Below are 23107 nucleotides of genomic sequence, written 5' to 3'. Positions count from 1 at the left end.
AGGACAAGAAATGCATCTTGCCTATTTCTGACATTCATGAGAAAAGGTTTTTCTAAACACTTCTGGTTTCTTTTTTTCCTCTTCATTAATTCTTTCTAGGTAAATAGAGATGATTTGATTGATAAATTTGGGGGAGAATAATAAATGGTACATTGTCAGCTTAGCTCCTCCAAATTTCTCTGGGAGCCAGCCTGCCTAGACAGCACGTGCTCCTCCTTCCCCTTGGCCATGTGGGGAGAGGGGTCTGCCCTCTGTGTTTAGCAGAGTCAACCTGAGTGAAAACGTTGACCTTATTCTGATTTCATTATTAGGGATCCTTAACCTAATCTCTAATATCAGCTTCATCTGCAAGAAAACTGAGAGTTTGCTTTCCATCTGCCTTTATCTTTTAATTTATTGAGAACATGGGAGGGTGAGATATATCGTCCTCCTCAAATAACAAAATCTATGCATCAAAGAAAATTATCAAGAAAGTAAAAAGACAACATACAGAATAAGGGAACGTATTTGTAAGTCATATATATATGACATATATATGACTTTATTCAGGAGAGAAAGCAAAGACCTAAATGGATGTCAGAAGAGACTTTGCAACTTGCTCTTGAATGTTGAGTAGCTAAAGCAAAAGGAAAAAACGATGAAGTAAAAGAGCTGAACAGAAGATTTCAAAGGGCAACTTGCGAAGACAAAGTAAAGTATTATGATGACATGTGCAAAGACCTGGAGATAGAAAACCAAAAAGGAAGAACACACTGAGCATTTCTCAAGCTGAAAAAACTGAAGAAAAAACTCAAGCTTCCAGTTGCAATACTGAAGAATTCTACAGCGAAACTATTAAAAGATGTGGGAAGTATCAAAAGAAAATTGGAAAGAATACAGAGTCACTATACCAAGAAGAATTGGTCGACATGCAACCATTTCAAGAAGTAACATATTATCAGGAACTGATGGTACTGAAGGAAGAAGTCCAAGCTGCACTGAAAGCATTGGTGAAAAACAAGTCTCCAAATCTTGATGGAATACCAATTGAGATGTTTCAACAAATGAATGCAGTGCTGGAAGTGCTCACTCACCTATGCCAAGAAATTTGTAAGACAGCTACCTGGCCAACCAACTGGAAGAGATCCATATTTATGTCTATTCCCAAGAAAGGTTATCCAACCAAATGCAGAAATTATGGAACAATATTAATATCACATGCAAGCAAAATTTTGCTGATGATCATTCAAAAGCAGCTGTAGCAGTATACTGACAGGGAACTGTCAGAAATTCAAGCCAGATTCAGAAGAGGACATAGAACCAAGGATATCATTGCTGATGTTGGATCCTGGCTGAAAGCAGAGAATACCAGAAGGATGTTTACCTGGGTTTTATTGACTATGCAAAGGCATTTCAATATGTGGATCATAACAAATTATAGATAACATTGGGGAGAATGGAAATTTCAGAACACTTAATTGTGCTCATGACAAATCTGTACATGGATCAAGAGGTAGCTGTTCAAACAGAACAAGGGGATACCGCGTGGTTAAAAGTCGGGAAATGTGTGCATGAGGGTTGTATCCTTTCACCATACCTATTCAGTCTGTATGATGAGCAAATAATCTGAGAAGATGGACTATATGAAGAAGAAAGGGCATCAGGATTGGAGGAAGACTTGTTAACAACCTGTGTTATGCAGATGACACAACCTTGGTTGCTGAAAGTGAAGACGACTTGAAGCACTTACTGATGAAGACCGGAGTCTTCATTATGGATTACACCTCAGCATAAAGAAAACAAAAATTGTTACAACTGGACTAATAAGCCACATCATGATAAATGGAGAAAAGATTGAAGTTGTCAAGGTTTTCATTTTACTTGGATCCACAATCAACGCCCATGGAAAGAGCAGTCGAGAAATCAAAAGACGCATTGCATTGGGCAAATCTGCTGCAAAAGACCACTTTAAAGTGTTGAAAAGCAAAGATATCACCTTGAAGACTAAGGTGCCCTTACCCAAGCCATGGTGTTTTCAATTGCCTCATATGCATGCGGAAGCTGGATGATGAATAAGGAAGACCGAAGAATTGGAATCAATTTGACAGCAAAGGGTTTGGTTTTTGGTTTATTAATAGATCTAAGGAAAAAAAAACATGATTACCTGTGTTGATGCCCAAAAAAGACTTAAACTCCCATTCCTGATTAAAAAAAAAAAAGCTACTCAAGAAAATAGTAATTGTATTCTTAATCGTAACGTAACTATCTCACTCAATGGGGCGCATATCCACCACAGATCAGGAACAAGGCAAATATTTGTGTTATTTCCTGCACAAAACAACATTATACTTTGGAACTGCATAAAAGAAACAATCGAGAAGTGTTAGAATTGATAAGTACAATGTAGTGTAAAAACATCACAAAGTTTAGTAAAGTAAAAAGAATGTTATATGGCATTTATTCAAAAAGGCAAAAGTGGGAAACTGACAAGCATGCTGCCACAGCCGTGTCCGCCTGAGTCCAAAGAATATTACAGAATAGGCAAGAATGGGAAAACAGACAAGCATGCTGCTACTGCCTTGTCTGCCCGAGCCCAAAGAATGTTACAGAGTTGTCAGTATATATTAACATTACAAAACAGGCAAAACCATTGAAAGCTTCACCTTTTCACAGATTGGCTAGAAACTGTGATCCTGAATTGTCTTTCTTAACCATCATTGGTACAGGTTTCTGTAAGGACATTCAGGAGTATCCTCATTGGTCCAACAAATTTTCCATTCACTAAATGCTAATAGAAAAAGATAAGAGTGGAAAGTCTTTTGTATTCCGGCTTACGCGAAAGGTTCCCTAAAAGATATTTTTCAAGATTATCCTCTCTATTGTCTTTATACCTCAAGGCCCAGTTGATGTGTCCTTGTGAGTCCTTGTGAGCCCAGCTCCAGCTGGGTCACATTGTCTATGCTCAAGGACAGGGAATATTGATTTCAATACTATTCTTTAAATCAAGTAAGAAGTAAAAATATCTCTTTTTGCAGATGATATGATAATGTATGGAAAATACTAGACAATTTTTGATAAAACTAACTCAACAATAAAATTCAGCAAGTTAGTAGAATAAAAATTAACATAGAGAAATCAATAGCCTTTATATACACAAACAATAAAGTTTAGATAATATAGCAGCAAAGGAAAATTCCATTTATGATTGTAACAAAAATGATTTAATACTTAGAAATAAACTTAACAAGAGGTGAAAAAATGTGAAACATGCTCTGTTCTTGAATAGGACCACTCAACATAAATATGTACTCATAGAACAAAGAACTAAGTTTGGCTTTTTGTATCTGGTTCCTGAAAATAGCCTGAGCAATTATGTTACCTTTTGTCTTTCTAAAACAAGCAGGCCATACTTAAACATTTGTAAATAAATTGGAGCAACCAACTCATCTCCTTGGCAACAAGTCTTAGGAAGGAAGATGGCTTGATATGGCCTCCACCTCAAGCACCTTCTGAAGCTTGATGCTTACCCATGTAGCATGTCATGTGGCCTTTGGAGTATGAAAATGGCAGCTGGGGGACCTGGTGGTCTCCTCAGCTATGGAGTTAACGGGACATGTGTAGCAATAAGCTTACAGCCCACCTACCTGAACTTACCTGCTCTGGGGGAGACCTCAGAAGATAGGCTCCCATTACATACCTCAGCCGTGATGTCAGCTGGAGGGCATGTGTGGAAGAATTCCTTATGGCCTCCACGACAGCTTCCAGAAGGCAGGGGGACAGGCATGTCGTATAACAGGAAAGAAAGAAAAGATCAAGATGGATGTCAGAGGAGACTCTGAAACTTGCTCTCGAACATCAAGCAGCTAAAGCAAAAGGAAGTATTGATGAAGTAAAAGAACTGAACAGAAGATTTCAAAGGGAGTATCGAGAAGACAAAGTAAAGTATTATAATGACATGTGCAAAGAGCTGGAGATGGAAAACCAAAAGCAAGAACACGCTTGGTATTTCTCAAGCTGAAAGAACTGAAGAAAAACTCAAGCCTCGAGTTGCAATAGTGAAGGATTCTGTGGGGAAAATATTAAATTACCCAGAAAGCATCAAAAGAAGATGGAAGGAATATATAGAGTCATTATACCAAAAAGAATTAGGTGATGTTCAACCATTTCAAGAGGTGGCATATGATCAGGAACTGATGGTACTGAAGGAAGACGCCCAAGTGGCTCCAGGAATTGATGGGATATCAATTGAGATGTTTCAACAAACAGATGCAGCACTGGAGGTGCTCAATCGTCTATGCCAAGAAATATGGAAGACAGCTTCCTGGCCAACTGACTGGAAGAGATCCATATCTATGCCTATTCTCAAGAAAGGTGATCCAACCGAATGTGGAAATTACAGAACAACATCATTAATATCACATGCAAGCAAAATTTTGCTGAAGATCATTCAAAAATGGCTGCAGCAGTGTATCGACAGGGAACTGGCAGAAATTCAAGCTGAATTCAGAAGAGGACATGGAACCAGGGATATCACTGCTAATGTCAGATGGATCCTGGCTGAAAGCAGAGAATACCAGATGGATGTTTACCTGTGTTTTATTAACTATGCAAAGGCGTTCGACCGTGTGGATCATAACAAACTATGGATAACATTGCAAAGAATGGGAATTCCAGAACACTTAATTGTGCTCATGAGGAACCTTTACATAGATCAGGAGGCAGTTGTTCGGACAGAACAAGGGGATACTCATTGGTTTAAAGTCAGGAAAGGTGTGCGTCAGGGTTGTATTCTTTCACCATACCCATTCGATCTGTGTGCTGAGCAAATAATCTGAGAAGCTGGACTATATGAAGAAGAACGGGGCATCAGGATTGGAGGAAGACTTATTAACAACCTGCGTTATGCAGGTGGCACAACCTTGTTTGCTGAAAATGAAGAGGACTTGAAGCACTTACTAATGAAGATCAAAGAACACAGCCTTCAGTATGGATTGCACCTCAACCTAAAGAAAACAAAAATCCCCACAACTGGACAAATGAGCAACATCATGACAAACAGAGGAAAGGGTGAAGTTGTCAAGGGTTTCATTTTACTTGGATCCACAGTCAACAGCTGTGGAAGCAGCAGTCAAGAAATCAAAAGATGCATTGCATTGGGTAAATCTGCTGCAAAGAACCCCTTCAAAGTGCTGAAGAGCAAAGATTTCACCTTGAAGACTAAGGTGCGTCTGACCCAAGCCATGGTATTTTCAATCACATCATATGCATGTGAAAGCTGGACAATGAATAAGGAAGACCAAAGAAGAGTTGATGCCTTTGAATTGTGGTGTTGGCAAAGAATATTCAATATACCATGGACTGCCAAAGAACGAAGAAATCTATCTTAGAAGAAGTACAACCAGAATGCTCCTTAGAGGCATGGATGGCAAGACTGTGTCTTACATACTTTGGACATGTTGTCAGGAGGGATCAGTCCCTGGAGAAGGACATCACGCTTGGCAGAGTACAGGGTCAGCGGAAAAGAGGAAGACCCTCAGCAAGGCGGATTGACACAGTGGCTGCACAATGGACTCAAGCATAACAATAATTTTAAGGATGGCTCAGGACCGGGCAGTGTTTCATTCTGTTGTGCATAGGGTCGCTATGAGTCAGAACCGACTCGATGGCACCTAACAACAACTAACTTCCAGAAGGAAGGGGAACCAGCATGTCATATAACTGTCCCATTTAAATTCCTTACCCACAGCACAAGGCGGAGTATGAGTGGAAACTTTGAGCTTCTCCCAGACAGCTTTGAACCCCAAGGGACTACCCATTTGTTGTACGCTGTCTGTATCACTTGATAAGTAACCAAATCTACTTTCCATGTGCTAATCTATGTGCAGGTTCTAACTGGAAGTACGTAATGTTTATGGAACAATTTATATTAGTTGTTAGTTCCCTTTTTCTAATGACCTGCTGGCTATCTAGAAATTGGGTGTGACCTGTGAGTACATCACAGTTAGTATATTGCAGTTACGCTGTGTTTCACCTCAGATATGGTTGAGCAAGGAGTCGTCCCATTGTGTTGTTATCCAGATTTGGTGTAGGTGGGCAGCATTCCACAGAGGTGAAACTTGGAACTTTGGGCAAGTAAAGGTTTTTACCCTGCAATCTTTGACACAGGGGGGAGATGTCAGCCCAGGAGATGAAAGGCTGGAATTTTTAGGGGAGTTGGATGGAAAACCTGAGGAGGAGTGGACAAGGACACTGGCCTTATTAACTTAAGTTAGCCCAGAGAGTGGGAGCTGAGCATCCTGAGGAAAGGTAAATTTGCCCGTCAGCTCACTGAAGTGGCAGCAGGCTTTTCGATATGCAGATCTGTTCGCGGGGTTGTTCAAGGGGTGGCCCAGGTGCAGGGGGCCAGGGGTCCCTGGTGTGAACCCTCAGAGCCTGGGCCATCTCTCCCTGCAGCTCCCTCACAGAGGGCAATGTGGGTGTACTGGAAGTCTTAGCAGGGTACTAAGACAATAAAAGAAAGTAAGAGATATACAGATTGAGAAAGATGAAATAAGACTCTCTTGGTTCACAGATGACATGATTGTCTATGTAGCTATTCCAAAGAACTGACAAAATTTTTTTTATAACTAGGAAGTGATTATAGCAAGGTCCCAAGATAAAGGTTAATATACAAAATCAATTGTTTTTCTGAACAATTGGAATTTGAAAGTAAAGACACAAAACCATTTTCAATAGCACACACACAAAATGAAATGCTTAAATATAAATCTAACAAAGTATGTGGAGGATCTTTATGGAAAAATATGAGATATTTCCACACACGTATTAAAATTGTTAAAATCTAAAAAAAAAAAAAAAACTGACAGTAACAAACACTTATAAGGATGCAGAACAATAAGAATCCGAGTTCATTGCTAGTGGTGATGCAAAATGGTACAGCCACTTTGGAAGACAGTTTGGCCGTTTTTTTACAAAGCAAAACATAGTCTTATCATATGATCCAGAAATTGTATTTTTAGTTGTTACTCAACTGATTTGAAAGCTTCTGTCTAAAAAAATAAGCATGTAAATGTTTATAGCAACTTTTTTCATAATTGCCAAAAACTGGAAGCAACTGAGATAATCTTCAGTATGTGAATATGCACACATATGATGGAATATTATTTAGCAATGAAAACAAATGAACTATAAGCCATGAAAAGACAAGGGGAACCTGAAATGCATATTGCTAAGTGAAGAAGCCAGTTTGGAAAGACTCCATACAATATGATTCCAATTACATGATATTCTGGAAATGTCAAAACTTTAAGCATAATTAAAAGATCAGTGATTTCTAGGGGTTTGGCAGGAGAAAAGTTGAATGAATAGGGGAGCACAGGGGATTCATAAGGCAGTGAGACTATTCTGTATAATACTGTAATGGTGGACATGTAACATTATTCATTTGCCAAAACCTATAGAACTTCAAAAAACAAAGAATTAACTTTAAGGTATGCAACTTAAAAAAGATATAATTTATGAGGTCATAAGACCTCATGAAGGAATGCAAATGTGACAAAAGAACCTAACTGTATTACAAACATAGTAAATAATCTCAATGAAGGGAATGGGCGAATACTGACCTAAATAATTTTGGAAATGAATAGAGTCTTTAAAGGAACTACACATAAGCACTGTACTCTAATTGATGAAGTTGTGTCCATGGGGGTATGGATTAACAATTATGATACTGCTATACATATTTATTATAACTGAACAATTAAGTAAGTGGATGACAGATGATGGGAGCCAGGTTTCTCACTGTTGGAGTTTGAGGGCACAGATAAGCAAAGGCAGCAATCTAGAAGGATTCATGTGTTAATGGATTAGAATTGGGGACATCGGTGTGAACTCATGCTTAGCTTAGGTGGTTACATATAGAAATATTTATAGATATATGTGTATACTCTGATTAGTGCACACATATATATATTTCCTTGCTCTGTCAGCTGCGATGACCTAAAAGTATCAGCGTCCCAAGAGCTGTGAGCACACCTGGCGCCTGATCTTATTTAATACCTTCTCCATTAAAAAGAACTAGATCTCTTTGGAGAAATGGCTGATTCTAGCACTAGGGAAGAGAATATAAAACATAAACTAGGAGCATCTTTCAGTACCAGAAAGTAACAAAATTAAAAAAAACAAACACACACACACACTTTCATGGGACTCTATCAAAGGGACACAGGAACCAATGGAAAGAGCATCCAAAGGCCAAAGCTGGAACAATATGAGAAAGAAAATAATTAAAGCAGTACTGGATTAGAGCCCCAAATATAAATTAAATATACATAAAATCATGCTGATATGAATAAACGATTCAATAAATAATAAATAAATGGAGGAGCATAGACAAATCTCCTGTGGAGAATTACAAATATGTAGATATTCTCTCCTGAAGAAGGTGGGGCATAACTCCCAATCCCTTAAGTGTGGGCTGTGCATAGTGATTTCCTTCAAAAGAGTGCAGTTTGAAAAGGGGAAAAAATAGGAATTTTACATTGGAGAAACCTGACAAATACTGCATCAGTCAGGTAATGGTCAGCATCGACAGAGATAAATTATGTTGATATGTACCCTTGATGTGATGTGATGAAAATGTCACTTTATCTTTGTGGTCTTCCTCCCCAAAACCCGTTAGCAAGTTTAATTTTGAGAAAAACATCTGACACATTCCAATAGAAGGGTATTCTACAAAATGCCTAACCAGTATTTCTAAAAATTGTCAAGATCATTAACAACAAGAAAAGTCTGAGAAACTGTCAGCCAACAAGAGCCTAAGGATACTGGATGGGACCATGGAACAGAAAAGAGATATTAGTTTAAAGTTTAGGAAATCTGAAATAAATTATAGATTATAGTTAATAATATTGTTGTTAGGTGCCTTTGAGCCAGTTATGACTCATAGGAATCTATGCATAACAGAATGAAACGCTTCCTGGTCCTGCACCATCCTCACAGTCCTTCCTGTGCTTGAGCCTGTTATTGCAGTCAGTGCTTCAATCCGTCTCATTGAGGATCTTCCTCTTTTTTGCTGACCTTCTACTTTACTAAGCATGATGTCCTTCTCTACGGACGGGTCCCTCCTGATAACATGCCCAAAGTACTTGAGATGAAGTCTTGCCATCCACTATTCTAATTAGCATTCTGGCTGTACTTAAAAGACAGATTTGTTTGTTCTTCTGGCAGTCTAGGGCATATTCAATATTCTTTGTCAATGCTATAACTCAAAAACATCAAGTTTTCTTCAGTCTTTCTTTTTCATTGTTCAACTTTTGCACGCATATAAGGTGATACCATGGCTTGGGTCAGGTGTACCTTAGTCCTCAAAGTGACATCTTTGCTTTTTAACACTTTAAAGAGGTCTTTTGGAGCAGATTTGCTCAATGCAATTCATCATTGGGGGAATTGATTTCTTGACCGCTGCTTCCATGTGTGTGTTGATTGTGGATCCAAATAAAATGAGATCCTTGAAAACTTCCATCTTTTCTCTGTTTATCATGATGTTGCTTATTGGTCCAGTTGTGAGGATTTTTGTTTTCTTTATGTTGAGGTGCAATTCATACTAAAGGCTGTAGTCTTTGATCTTCACTTTCAGCAAGGAAGGTTGTAATTAGTTCTCCTCCAATCCTGATGCTGTGTTCTTCTTAGTATAGTCCAAGTTCTTGGATTATTTGTCAATGTACAGATTCGATAAGTATGTGAAAGGATGCAACCCTGATGCACACATATTCTGATTTTAAATCATGCAGTATCCCCTTGTTCTGTTTGAATGACTGCCTTTGGTCTATATACAGATTCCTCATGAGCACAACCAAGAGTCCTGGAATTTCCATTCCGTACAATATTATCCATAGTTTGTTATGATCCACACAGTTAAATGCCTTAGCATAGTCAATAAAACACAGGTAAATATCTTTCTGATTTTCTCTGCTTTCAGCCAAGATCCATCTGACATCAGCAATGATATCCTTGGTTCTGTGTCCTCTTCTGAATCCACCTTGAATTTCTGTGAGTTCCCTGTGGATGTACTGCTGCAACTGGCTTTGAATGTCTTCAGCAAAATTTTACTTGCATGTGATATTAATGATATTGTTCAATAATTTCCACATTCCATGGAACACCTTTCTTTGGAGTGGACATGTATATGGATCTCTTCTAGTCTGTTGGCCAGGTAGCTGTCTTCCAAATTTTTTGGCATACACAAGTGAGTGTTCCCAGCATGGCATCTGCTTGTTGAAATACCTTAATTGGTATTCCATCAATTCCTAGAGGCTTGTTTTTCACCAATGCCTTCAGTGCATCTTGGACTTCTTCCTTCAATGCCATTGGTTATCGATCATATGCTGTCTCTGAAATGATTGAACATGGACCAATTCTTTTTGGTACCGTGACTCTGTGTATTTCTTTCATCTTCTTTTGACATTTCCTGTGTTGTTCAATAATTTACTCATAGAATCCTTCAGTATTATAACTTAAGGCTTGAATTTTTTCTTCAGTTCTTTCAGCTTGAGAGACACTGAGTGTGTTCTTACCTTTTGGTTTTACACATTTCATTATAATACATTACTTTGTCTTCTTGAGTCACCCTTTGAAATCTTCAGTTCAGCTGTTTTACTTCATAGTTTTTTTCCATTCACTTTAGCTGCTCTATGTTCGACAACAGGTTTCAGGCTCTTTTCTGACATCCATTTTGATCTTTTCTTTCTTTCCTGTTTTTTAATTACCTTTTGCTTTCTTCATGTATGAGGCTGTTGATGTCATTCCACAACTCCTCTGGTCTTCAGTCATTAGTGTTCAATGCATCAAATTTATACTTGAGATAGTCTCTAAATTCAGGTGGCATACACTCAAAGTCATATTTGGCTCTAGTGGACTTGTTTTAATAATAAAGTATCAATATTGATTATTGTAACAAATATACCACACTAATAATGTAAGACGTTAATATGGAACAAACTGTGTATGAAGTATACGGGAACTCTCTAAATTGTTTTCTCAATTTTTCTGTAAATGTAAAACTGCTCCAAAAAATAAAATGATGGTGGCAAGTTGGAAGGGGACAGCATCCAACTTGAAAGAGCTTCCAGTGATCAAATCTGGGACAACTCAAATGACAATAATGGTAGTATAATTATAACCTATTACATAAAATGACTGTCCATGAGTTCATACTGATATAAATAAAAAATTGAATTAAGAAATAAATACATGGAGAAGGAAGGATGGCTCTTCCTTACAATAAAATTCTAGCTTAAAAAGTGCAATATAAGTAGAAAATTATCATTGTGCAATCGCATTAGTAATAACTGTTGTTGGCAAGAATCATTGATGGATGCTGAAATTAGTATATGAATGTATGATAAAAAACAGGACATTTTATCATAGTCTTAGTTTACCTGCTCATAACCAATATAGTACAGAAACCTGGTACACATCTCCTTAATCAAGTGATCAAAGTTAACCTCACCACTACCGAGACATATTGATAGTATCTATTTACCTCTTGATAAATTCCATTGAGGTGGGCAAAATAATAATTTTTTGATATTTATTGTAAAAGCTTATAACCACAATCCATTTGTGTGAAAATATCATACAAATTCAAATTCAGGGTTGTTTTATAAAATAACTTATCAACACTCTTCAAAAGTTTCAAGGTCATGAAAGACTAAGAATGACTGAGGAGCCCTCCGAGATTGGAAAAAGCTAAAGAGACATGACAAGTGCAATTTGCTATCTTAGATTGGTCATTTGGTGAAATTTGAGTAATTTCTATAGTTTAATGCTTAATAGCATTGTATCAGGAGTCCTTGGGTTAATAACCAAAATTCACCCAGAGGCACCTCAGGAGAAAGTCCTGGCAATCTACTTCCAAAAGGTCAGAGCCGTTGAAATGGGGTCATCATGAGTTGAATCAACTTGATGCAACTTGTGTTTTAAGCATTGTTTCCTGGTTTTGATAATTGTATTATGGTAGCGTAAGATGTTAGCATTTGGGGCAGCTGTGTAAAGAATATATAGGAACTCTATGCATTATTTTTGCAACTTTTTGTAAGTCCAAAATTATTTTAAAATGCTTTTTAAAAGATCTAAAATTATAACCAAGCATTAATATTTGTTAAATCTAAGTGATGAATTTTTAGTGCTTTTTTGGTATATTTTAAATATGTGACTCAATAACATCTATATATGGAATAAATCATTCCCTTCCATGAAAGTCTTCCTGCTCCACCCATACCAGGTGATGAGGCAAGGAATAGAAAGCCAGGAAATTAATTAAAAGTCTCTATTGAGAAAGATTAGATCCCCACATTCCTCTATACAGAGACTCATAGTAACCCTAAAGGACAGAATAGAACTGTCCCTCATGGTTTCCAAGAACCAGGTGGTAGTTTCAAACTGCCTGACTTTTGGTTAGCAGCTGAGCTCTCAAACACTAGGTCACCAGGCCTCCAAAATATATAACATATATGTAATATGTTATGAGTCAAATATAAATATATAAAAAAATATATATATAGGATTATATATTATTTATAAGCATATAAACATAAAATATATAAATCAAATACAGTAAAATACAAATCTTCAATTGAAATATACATTAGCAAATATGTAATTCAAATATATTATTATCTGTTATAATTCATAGCATGAATTTTCAAAATACACAGTATAAAATGAAGAAAAAGTAATTTAACATGCAAATTGAAAATGAAGTATTATTTTTAAACAAGTGGATAAGAAAAACTAAAAACAGTGTAAAAATGTTGCTATGATTGACTTGAAGTGTTGATTTGAAGCATCTTTTTGAGGATTTTTTTTTTCCCAGCTGATGAGAAATCTCTTTATGGCTTGATAGCTCAAGGTTGCTAAATTTAGTGTGAGCACACTGCAGGCCAAAACCTTCAAGTTCAGTGATCTTACAGCTTCTGCCTCTTAAGCAACTAGTAACATAGGCCTGAACAGCCCTGGTGGCACAGTGGTTAAGTGCTCAACTGCTAACCAAAAAGTCAACAGTTTGAACCCACCAACCGCTCTACAGGAGAAAGATGTGGCAGTCTGCTTCTGTAAAGATTACAGCCTTGGAAACCCTATGGGGCAGTTCTGCTCTGTCCTACAGGATCTAAATGAGTCAGAACTGACTCCATGGCAACGAGTTTGGTTTGTGCCATCATTGGAAGTCATTCATGTTATATGTGTAACAGGGGAAAAATTACATTTACAACCCCCATTGAATTTTAACAGAGGATTCATGGTAGCATTAGGCCTTTGCTGAGCACTATCTTGGGCTTTGCAAATAAGTTTAGAGGTAGTAGCTGGGGCAATGCTGAATTTCTTTGAACAACAAAGTGGGTATTTTCGATTGAGGTAAAGGTTGTTCAGGATAAAGAAAATAAGAAGGCATGAGGCTAAACCCTGGGGACAAAGTACAGAAAACAAAACAATACCCATTAGGAATGAAGGTAGGAAAGAAAAAAGATTTGGGTAAGTAGACACATCTGCTTAATGTCTTTAAGTTGTTTGCTTTGGTGTGTGCTCAAGGCAAACAAGAGTGACTAAAGAGAAATAATACATGAATTATCTGGTCGTATTCAAAGTTTAAGTAAAAGCTAAATTGGCATGTCATGCCATTTGTCTATTTTGTGTCTTTCTCAATTGGTTTTAGTATCATGGATAGCAGTTTTGAAAATCAAATTATTAAATCAAATAATTACTTGTTAATTCCAGAAGCGTGGTTTCTCTAAAACCTTTTAAACAGGGTTTGACATTTGAAGTAAAATCTTTTTTGTCTTTTAAGTCTGATTTGATTTAGTATTTCAGTGTTGTACTTGTTGTTGTTAGGTGCCATTGAGTACATTCCAACTCATAGCAACCCTATGTACAACAGAGCGAAACACTGCCTGGTTCTGAGCCATTCTCACAATCATTGTAAAGTTTAAGCCCATTATTGCAGCCACCGTGTCAATCCATCTCATTGAGGATCTACCTCTTTTACACTGACTCTCTACCAAGCATGATGCCCTTCTCCAGGAACTGATCCCTCCTGAAAACATGTTCAAAGTATGTGAGACATAGTCTTGCCATCCTTGCTTCTAAGGAGCATTCTAGTCGTACTTCCTCCAAGACAGATTTGTTCCTTCTTTTGGCGGTCCATGGTATATTCAACATTCTTCTCCAACATCACAATTCAAAGGTGTCAATTCTTTTTCTGACTTCCTTATTCATTGTCCAGCTTTCACATGCATATGAGGGGATTGAAAATACCATGGCTTGGGTCAGGTACACCTTAGTCTACAAGGTGACATCTTTGCTTTTCAATACTTTAAACAGACCTTTTGCAGCAGATTTGCCTAATGGAATGCATCATTTAATTTTCTGATTGCTGCTTCCATGGGTGTTGATTGTGGATCCAAGTAAAATGAAATCCTTGACAACTCAATCTTTTCTCCATTTATCATGATGTCGCTTATTTGTCCAGTTGTGAGAATTTTTGTTTTCTTTATGTTGTGGTGTAATCCATACTGAAGGCTGTGGTCCAAGGTTATGTCATCTGCATAATGCAGGTAGTTAATGAGTCTTCCTCCAGTCCTGATGCCCCATTCTTCTTCATATAGTCCAGATTCTTGGATTATTTGCTCAGCATACTGATTGAATAGGTATGATGAAAGGATACAACACTGAACCACACCTTCCCTGACTCTAAACCATGCAGTTTCCCCTTGTTCTGTTCAAATGACTGCCTCTTGATCTATGTACAGGTTCCTCATGAGCACAATTAAGTGTTCTGGAATTCCCATTCTTTGCATTATTATCCATAATTTGTTATAATCCTCACAGTCAAATGCCTTTGCATAGTCAGTATAACACAGGCAAACATCTCTCTGGTATTCTCTGCTTTCAGCCAGGATCCATCTGACATCAGCAATGATATCCCTGGTTCCAAGTCCTCTTCTGAACTCAGCTTGAATTTCTGGCATTTCCCTGTCAATATACTGCTGCAGTTGCTTTTGAATGATTTTCAACAAAATTTTACTCTCATGTGATATTAATGAGGTTGTTTGATAATTTCCAAATTTGGTGAGATTACCTTTTTTGAGAATAGACACAAATATAGATCTCTTCCAGTCAGCTGGCCAGGAAGATGTCTTCCAAATTTCTTGGCAGAGACAAATAAGTACTTCCAATGCGGTATGCGTTTGTTGAAACATCTCAATTGGTATTCAGTCATTTCCTGGAGCCTTGTTTTTCACCAATGCCTTCAGTGCAGCTTGGACTTCTTCCTTCAGTACTGTTGGTTCCTGCTCATATTGTACCTCCAGAAATGGTTGAACACTGACCAATTCTTTTTGGTATAGTGACTCTGTATATTCTTCCCATCTTCCTGAATTGTTTAATATTTTCCCCATAGAATCCTTCAATATGGCAACTCGAGGCTTGAATTTTTTCTTCAGTTCTTTCAGCTTGAGAAATGCAGTGCATGTTTTTCCCTTTTTATTTTCCATCTCCAGGTCTTTGCACATGTCATTATAATAGTTTACTTTGCCTTGTCAAGACACCCTTTGAAATCTTCTGTTCAGCTCTTTGACTTCATCATTTATTCCTTTTGCTTTACCTACTTGACATTCAACAGCATGTTTCAGAGTCTCTTCTGACATCCTTTTTGGTCTTTTCTTTCTTTCCTGTCTTTTCAATGACCTCTTGCTTTCTTCATGTGTCACATCCTTGATGTCACTCCACAACTCTTCTGGTCTTTGGTCATTAGTGTTCAAAGCGTCAAATCTATTCTTGAGATGGTCTGTAAATTCAGGTGGGATATCCTCAAGGTCATATTTTGACTCTTGTTGACTTGTTCTAATTTTCTTTGTTTCAGCTTGAACTTGCATAGGAGCAATTGATGGTCTGTTCCACAGTCGGCCCCTCGCCTTGTTCTGACTAATGATAGTGAGTTTTTCCATTTCCTCTTTCCACAGATGTAGTTGATGTGATTCCTGTGTACTCCATCTGGCAAGGTCCATGTGTATAGCTCCTGTCTATGTTGGTGAAAAAAGGTATTTGCACTGAAAAAGTTGTTGGTCTTGCAAAATTGTATCTTGCAATGTCCAGCATCTTTTCTATCACCAAGGCCATATGTTCCAACTATAGATCATTCTTCTTGGTTTCAAGCTTTTGAATTCCAATCTCTAGTAATTATCAATGCATCCTATTTGCATGTTTGATCAATTTCAGACTGCAGAACTTGGTAAAAATCTTCAATTTATTCATCTTTGGCCTTAGTGGTTGGTGTGTAAATTTGAATAATAGTACTAACGGGTCTTTATTGTAGGCTTATGGACATTATACTATCACTGACTGTGAAAATATTTAATTTTAAGTTTAGAAATAATGAGTCATCAGCTTCTCAAATCTCAAGAAGATGGGAATAATTCAAATCAACATTCTTAGGTACATAATATAACTAAAATTAAATAAATATTACATTAATGGTTATAAAATAGTGATTTGTCTAGTTGTGTCATTCCCAACATTCATTAGCTGATTTTTTTAACAACATGTTGCACTTTTGCCTTTTACTTTCCCTACTTCAGATGAAAATAAAATATATTTGGTCTTGACCATTTATTAATTTTTAAAGAACATTTTCCAGTAAACATAATTTTCCAAGGATAGCAACATATTAGTAAATTATATTTTTAAAAAGAATTGAAGGTTTTTCCCTTCCTAAACAATTCATTTCTAAGGCCATTAGACAGTACCAAGCAAAGTAAGTTTCCACTCCTGAAGGAAAGAGTTATAGGACCCATATGTGGAGAGAAGCATGATGCTGAGAGCTGATGGCCTCCCCATGGAGTCCCCATGGAAAGGTGGTCCCTTTTGAGGTATTGGGCTGTAGTTGGGTTAGGAAGATGCTCACATGGGTGGGTGGTCTGAAGGTAGTTTCTGAGCCCAACTGGGGGCCAACTAGGGGAGGGGCATAGCTACAGAGATGCTGCCCAGCTCGAAGAGTCACAGCCCAAGTGGAGTGATTAAAACAGCAAATTCTGAGTCCTTCAGGGAGCTGTCCAGAGGAAGGTCTGGGAGCTCAAGTGAGGTGAGGAAAGAGTCCACAGAAAAGGAGGCTTGGCCAGGAGGAGGGTGTGGTGACTGAGCAGCTGCATAAGAGGGTTACCAGCTCATGCTGTCAGACCTGACCAGGGTGAGGAGGTCCTTTTTTGCAGGTGAGTTGCCTGGAGCAGGATAAGGAAGGTGTTAGAGCCAGGGCAGGATAAGTAAGGTGTCTACTCGGGGGGCAATACAACTGACTAACGTTGGAGGTCAAAGCTCTACACTTTTTTCCAATGAAAGATATGCATAGAAAATTTTCCAGTTTGGTATCCTCAACCACAGAAATGAAAGAAGTCTTTCATTGTTTATGACCAAACCAAAAAAAAAAAAAAAATCAAACCTGTTGCCATCAAGTTGATTCCTACTCATTACCTCTGCAACAAATCATATTGCTTATTTATATCTAGTGTACATATATATTCCCTACCATTTGCTTTGTCCTTAAACAAGTACTTATTGATCACCTGTTATATTTTTGGCACTTTATATGGATTATTTCCTTTAATCATCACAACAACTGTTTTACAATTCCTATTTTAGAGATGACAAAACTAAGATCTAGAGAGATTAAGACATGAACAAAATCTATTATCAAAGAAATAAGTCAGGAGGCAGATAGAATTAAATGTCATAATTTTCAAAGTTTTTTAGTAGAGCTCTAGGTTAATTTTCCTGGTGTCAAAAGGAAAGCATATTCAACTCTACAATGGTTTTCATATATTTTTTAAGCGGTAGTTTTTCTTCAAAAGAAGTATTTGGTAAACCCATGTTGTTATTGTTGTTGTTGCTGCTACTACATGCAATTGAGTTGATTTTTGAATCATATCAATCCCATGTGACAGAGTAGAACTGCCATGTAGGGTTTTCTTGGCTGTAACCTTTACAGAAGCACATCATCATGTTTTTTCTCCCAAAGAACAACTGTGTGTGTTCAAACAGCCAACCTGTTTGGGTTGAAGTCCAGAGGTTCTCAATCCTGGTTGCATTAATATGAGAAGTTGTTAAAATGTCTAGGTCCACAGACGTAAGAGACTTTCTGGGGCTTGAGCCCAGGCATCAGTACATTTTAAAAAATTCCCCCAGATGATTCTTCTGTGCAGCCAAGGATGAGTCTCACTAGTAACTGAGGAGATAGCACTGGAGGGTGAATGCTTTGGAGGAAGGTTGAAGGAGCAATACTAGAGGACGAGAAAGCAGGTGAGACTAGTGTAATAGTCTTAGACATGAAGGTCAATTTTAATAAAATTCTCAATCAAATTTTTAATTTATGATGCCTGTGGGTTTTCTATGCAACCCCTAAACATGTTGGGAATAATAAAACTCCCTGGCATTCTATAATGTGTGTGTGTGTGTGTATGTGTTTTAGAGCCTGGAAATAAAAGACATCATTGAATGTGTAAAATGCGAAATGTGTAATAAAGCAAGATCAACAAATAAATTGAACTGCTCCTCAGTGCTAAAAGAGTTCCAAGAAAATTGATAGTTAAATTGTCATGGAGCATTCCTGAACTTGTGTTTGAAAGCTTTCAATACTTAATAGAGTTCATAGCTATGCCAAAGAGTTTGAATGTAGTTGCTTGTTAAATGTTTCCTAAAGGATTTTTTTTAAAACAGAAGTTAGATAATGCAGGAAATATGAGTGGAAAAAAGAACTTGGCTTTTATAATAAACAATCATAGTGTTGAATGAGATACAAGCAAATCACAGTAACAGCTGCGATATTGAAATATTTGAGGATAATCTTGGGAAAATAATATTTTAAAAAGTCTAGGAAAATGCTACTAACGAGTTTGAATGGTAAAAATTGGTATCCTATTTTTCAATAAATAAGTCTTTGCTCTATCAGACTTTGATTTAGACTGTGGTTACATTAATTAATTAATAATTTCCCCACAAGATGACAAAAAATTATACATAAGTATCAATATAATAAAGGATTAACAGCTTTGGTTTTAGAATTAGATAAGCTTGGGTTTTAAAAGAGGTTCTGCCATTTGGAAATTATCTGCTTTTGAAAATGTATTTGATATTTCTGATTCTAGTATTTTCATCAACAGGATTATTGTGGAGGTTGAATTCGACACTACATGTGAAGTGTCTAAAATGGGGCCTAAAACATAGTAGCCTCCAATAAATATGCTGTTATTATTGTACTAATTTAACACGCAAACAATGGAATTGAGATAGAACAAAGGACTCTATGTAGAACATTTTCCAGAGATGTCCAGGAGCCTTTCAATTTGTAGAATATCTTTGGAAATCATATATCTGACAAGAATCTAATAACCAAAACATATGTAAAATTTTGATACCTTAACAACAAAAAGACAAATAACCCAATCATAAAATGACCAGATGAATTGTGGAATGACTTCAAGGACATTATACTAGAAGAAAGCAAAAGGTCATTAAAAAGACAGGAAAGAAAGAAAAGACCAAAATGGATGTCAGAAGAAACTCTGAAACTTGCTCTTCAATGTAGAGTAGCTAAAGTTAATGGAAGAAATGATGAAGCAAATTGATGAACACAAGATTTAGCAACTTAGGAGGACAAAGTGAACTATTATAATGAAATGTGCAAAGACCTGTAGGTAGAAAACCAATAGGGAAGAAAATGCTCAGCATTTCTCAAGCTGAAAGAACTGAAGAAAAAATTTAACCCTCAAGTTGCAATAGTGAAGGATTCTACAGGGAAAATATTGAGGGACTTAGGAAGCATCAAAAGAAGATGGAAGGAGTACACAGAGTTGCTGTACTAAAAAGAATTGTTCAACAACCAACAATTTTGGGAGATAGCATATGATCAAGAAACAACAGTACCGAAGGAAGGAGAGAGAGAAAGAGAGATTTATCTCAAGAAGATGGCTGACATTGTCAGTTCCAAGTCCATTGGTCAGGCATTAGGCTGGAGGCTTCTTCTGACTCACGTAATGCAGGAGCTGACCAACCCAAGATATGCAGTTCAGATGCAGGCTGCTGGCTCAAATGCTGAGGAAGCTGACAAAACTCAAGCTCAGTAGGCAATATGGCAGGCTGCTGGCTCAAAGTTCAAGAACCAGAGGTCAGATTATGATGAACCAGATGTAGAATCCCAAGCAAGTAGTCTTCAGTATGGATGGATCTGGAAGACATTATGCTGAATGAAATAATTCAATCGCCAAAGAACAAATATCATATGACCTCATTTTATAAAAGGACAAGAAAAAGCAAAGGCATAGTTTATTAGTGGTTACCAGGGACAGGACAGAGGGGAAAAGGTGGGTTAAAGGCGATGGAAAAATCACATTGATTAAGGGTAGGGTTGCACAGCCAAGCAATTATTGTAATTGCTGTCAATAATTTGTATACCTGTAAAAAGTTGAACTGGCAAAACTTGTGTGATAGATATGTTTACAACAATAGCAACAACAACAAAAAAGTAGCTGCTTATGTACAACCAAACATCCCATGGGATTTGGTTCCTTGGTTTGGATATTTAGGGTCATGGTTTCATACAACATCCCATTAATTTGGCCTAATAATGTGTTTAGTGTTTCTGTTCTACCTCCTAGTTCTTTGAGTAGTGCCTGGGGTCTTAAAAGCTTGAAAGTGGTCACCCAAGGCACAACAATTGGTCTCTACTCACCTGGAACAACAGAGGAAGAAGGAGAGTCAGGAATAGGAGGATGATGTGGAATGTTTGGCTAATTCCCTCTATGGACATGTGCTCTTTTGCCATGAGACAAGAATTGGATGGTGCCCAGCTACCATTACTGAACATTTGATTTAAGATTCAGTAGAAGAACCCTGATCAAAAAAGGAAAAATGCAGAACAGAATTTCAAATTCTCATGGGCTCTAGACTTTCTAGAGCCATGGAGGGTGAATGAACCCCTGAAACTATTGTCCTGAAATAATTCTTAAAACTTAAACCAAAAATATCCTCTGAGCCATCTTAAAACTGAACAACGGTTTAATTTAACTAGTAAAAAAAAAAGGTATGCCTTGAGCATTATGCTCTTTTAAGAACAGTCATATGAGATCAAATTGACCATAGCAACTCAAAAGATTAGACAGGAACTTTAGGAGGCACTGAGTTTATGATAATGAATGAGGAATAACTCAGAAAAGAAGGGTGAGAACGGTTGTACAACTCAAAGAATGTACTAATCAATGTCACTGAATTGTACATCTAGAAATTTGAATTGTTTTATGTTTTATTGTGTATATTCTCCATAACAACAATAAAATAAATAAAACTAGAAAAAATTATATTATGTATTTTATATTGAGCATCTAATTTGTGAAAGTATCTGATTTTGCTAGAATGAGATTCGATTTTCTTAAAATTGGGGGAGAGCATACTCTAAGACAACTAGAATGTTCTAAATCATGAATTCAACAAAGTAAAACAAATAGAGATCAGGCTGCTCTATTCAGGAATCATAGACATTCTGGACAAGCAGGGTGTATTCCATAAAAAATCTCTTATTTTACTCGAATTTTTAGAGATCTGTAGAAATGAGTGACCATTACTGGCACATGATTAGAAAGCAGCTTAGAATCTACAAAGTTTGAAAAAAATGGTCTTTTGTACTTAAAGCAGGGGATCTCCTAAAGATCTTTGGGGAACTAAGCTTCCATGATCCTTTCTAACCAAATTCATAGTATTCCTATTTTTGGGTCTTATTTGTAACACTGAAAATTTTACATTAACACTTCAATTTGATTTTAAACAATCTTGTCTGGCTACTTCTAATTTTAATTTTACTTGTTGCCGTGATACCTTGGTGAGAATTTTGTTTTGTTTTGGTTTTAAACACTGCACTAGGTGTTGTCGATAAGATTATAAACAAAACAAACATGATCCTTTCCCTCATGGGTTTATAGTCCAACAGGGAAAAAAAGCATTAAAAAAAAAAGCTGACAAAGCCAAGTGTGGTTGACCTACCTCAGTTAGTTGATTGTTATTGTTTGAAGTCCCCCAACCCCTGCCCTTGTCATTTGGAGAGATAAAAGTTTCACCTGGAACATTCATGAGTACAAAAGTTTCAAACCTATCTGAAAATCTGATGCAAGGGATTCTTGTGTGTGTGTGTGCTTTAAGTAAAAGTATACAGTTCATGTTAATTCCTGTACAAAATTTATATACGTATTGTTATGTGACATTAGTTGCAACCCCTATAATGTGACAGCACACTCCCCCTTTCCACCCTGGGTTTCTTGTGTCCATTCAATCAGTTCCTGTCCCCTTCTGTTTTCTCATCCTGCCTCCAGACAGGAGCCATCCATTTCGCCTCATGTATCTGCTTGAACCAAGAAGTACGCTCTTCACAAGTATTACTTTATGTTTTATAAAAAAAAAATTTTTTTTTTTTATAGTCCAGTCTAATTTTTGTCTGAAGAGTGGGCTTTGGGAATGGTTTTAAATTTGGATTAACAGAGTGTCTGGGGGCTATGGCTTCAGGGGTTCCTCCAGTCTCAGTCAGACCATTAAGTCTGGCCTTTTTACTTGAATTTGAGCTCTGCTCCTCACTTTTCTCCCACTCCTTCAGGGACTCTCTGTTGTGTTTCCTGTCAGGGCAGTCATGGATGGTAGCTGGGCACCATCTAGTTCTGGTCTCAGACTGATGAAGTCTCCGGTTTATGTGGTTCTTTCGTCTCTTGGGCTAATATTTTCCTTGTGCCTTTGGTGTTCTTCATTCTCCTTTGGCCCAAGGAGGGTGGGACTAAATGATGCATCTTAGGTGGCCATTCGAAAGCTTTTGAGGCCTCAGAAGCCACTCACTAAAGTGGGATGCAGAACATTTTCTTAATGAACTTTGTTATGCCAATTGACCTAGATGTCCCCTGAAACCATGGTCCCCAGATCCCAGCCCCAGCTACTGTGTCCCTTAAAGTGTTTGGTAGTTCAGGAAACTTCTTAGTTTTAGCTTTAGCACAGTTGTGCTGACTTTCCCTGTATTGTGTGTTGTCCTTGCCTTCACCTAAGATGATTCTTG

The sequence above is a fragment of the Loxodonta africana genome, chromosome 1, assembly GCF_030014295.1.
Source record: "Loxodonta africana isolate mLoxAfr1 chromosome 1, mLoxAfr1.hap2, whole genome shotgun sequence".
NCBI lineage: Eukaryota > Metazoa > Chordata > Mammalia > Proboscidea > Elephantidae > Loxodonta > Loxodonta africana.
Note: the sequence above shows the minus strand (reverse complement) of the source record.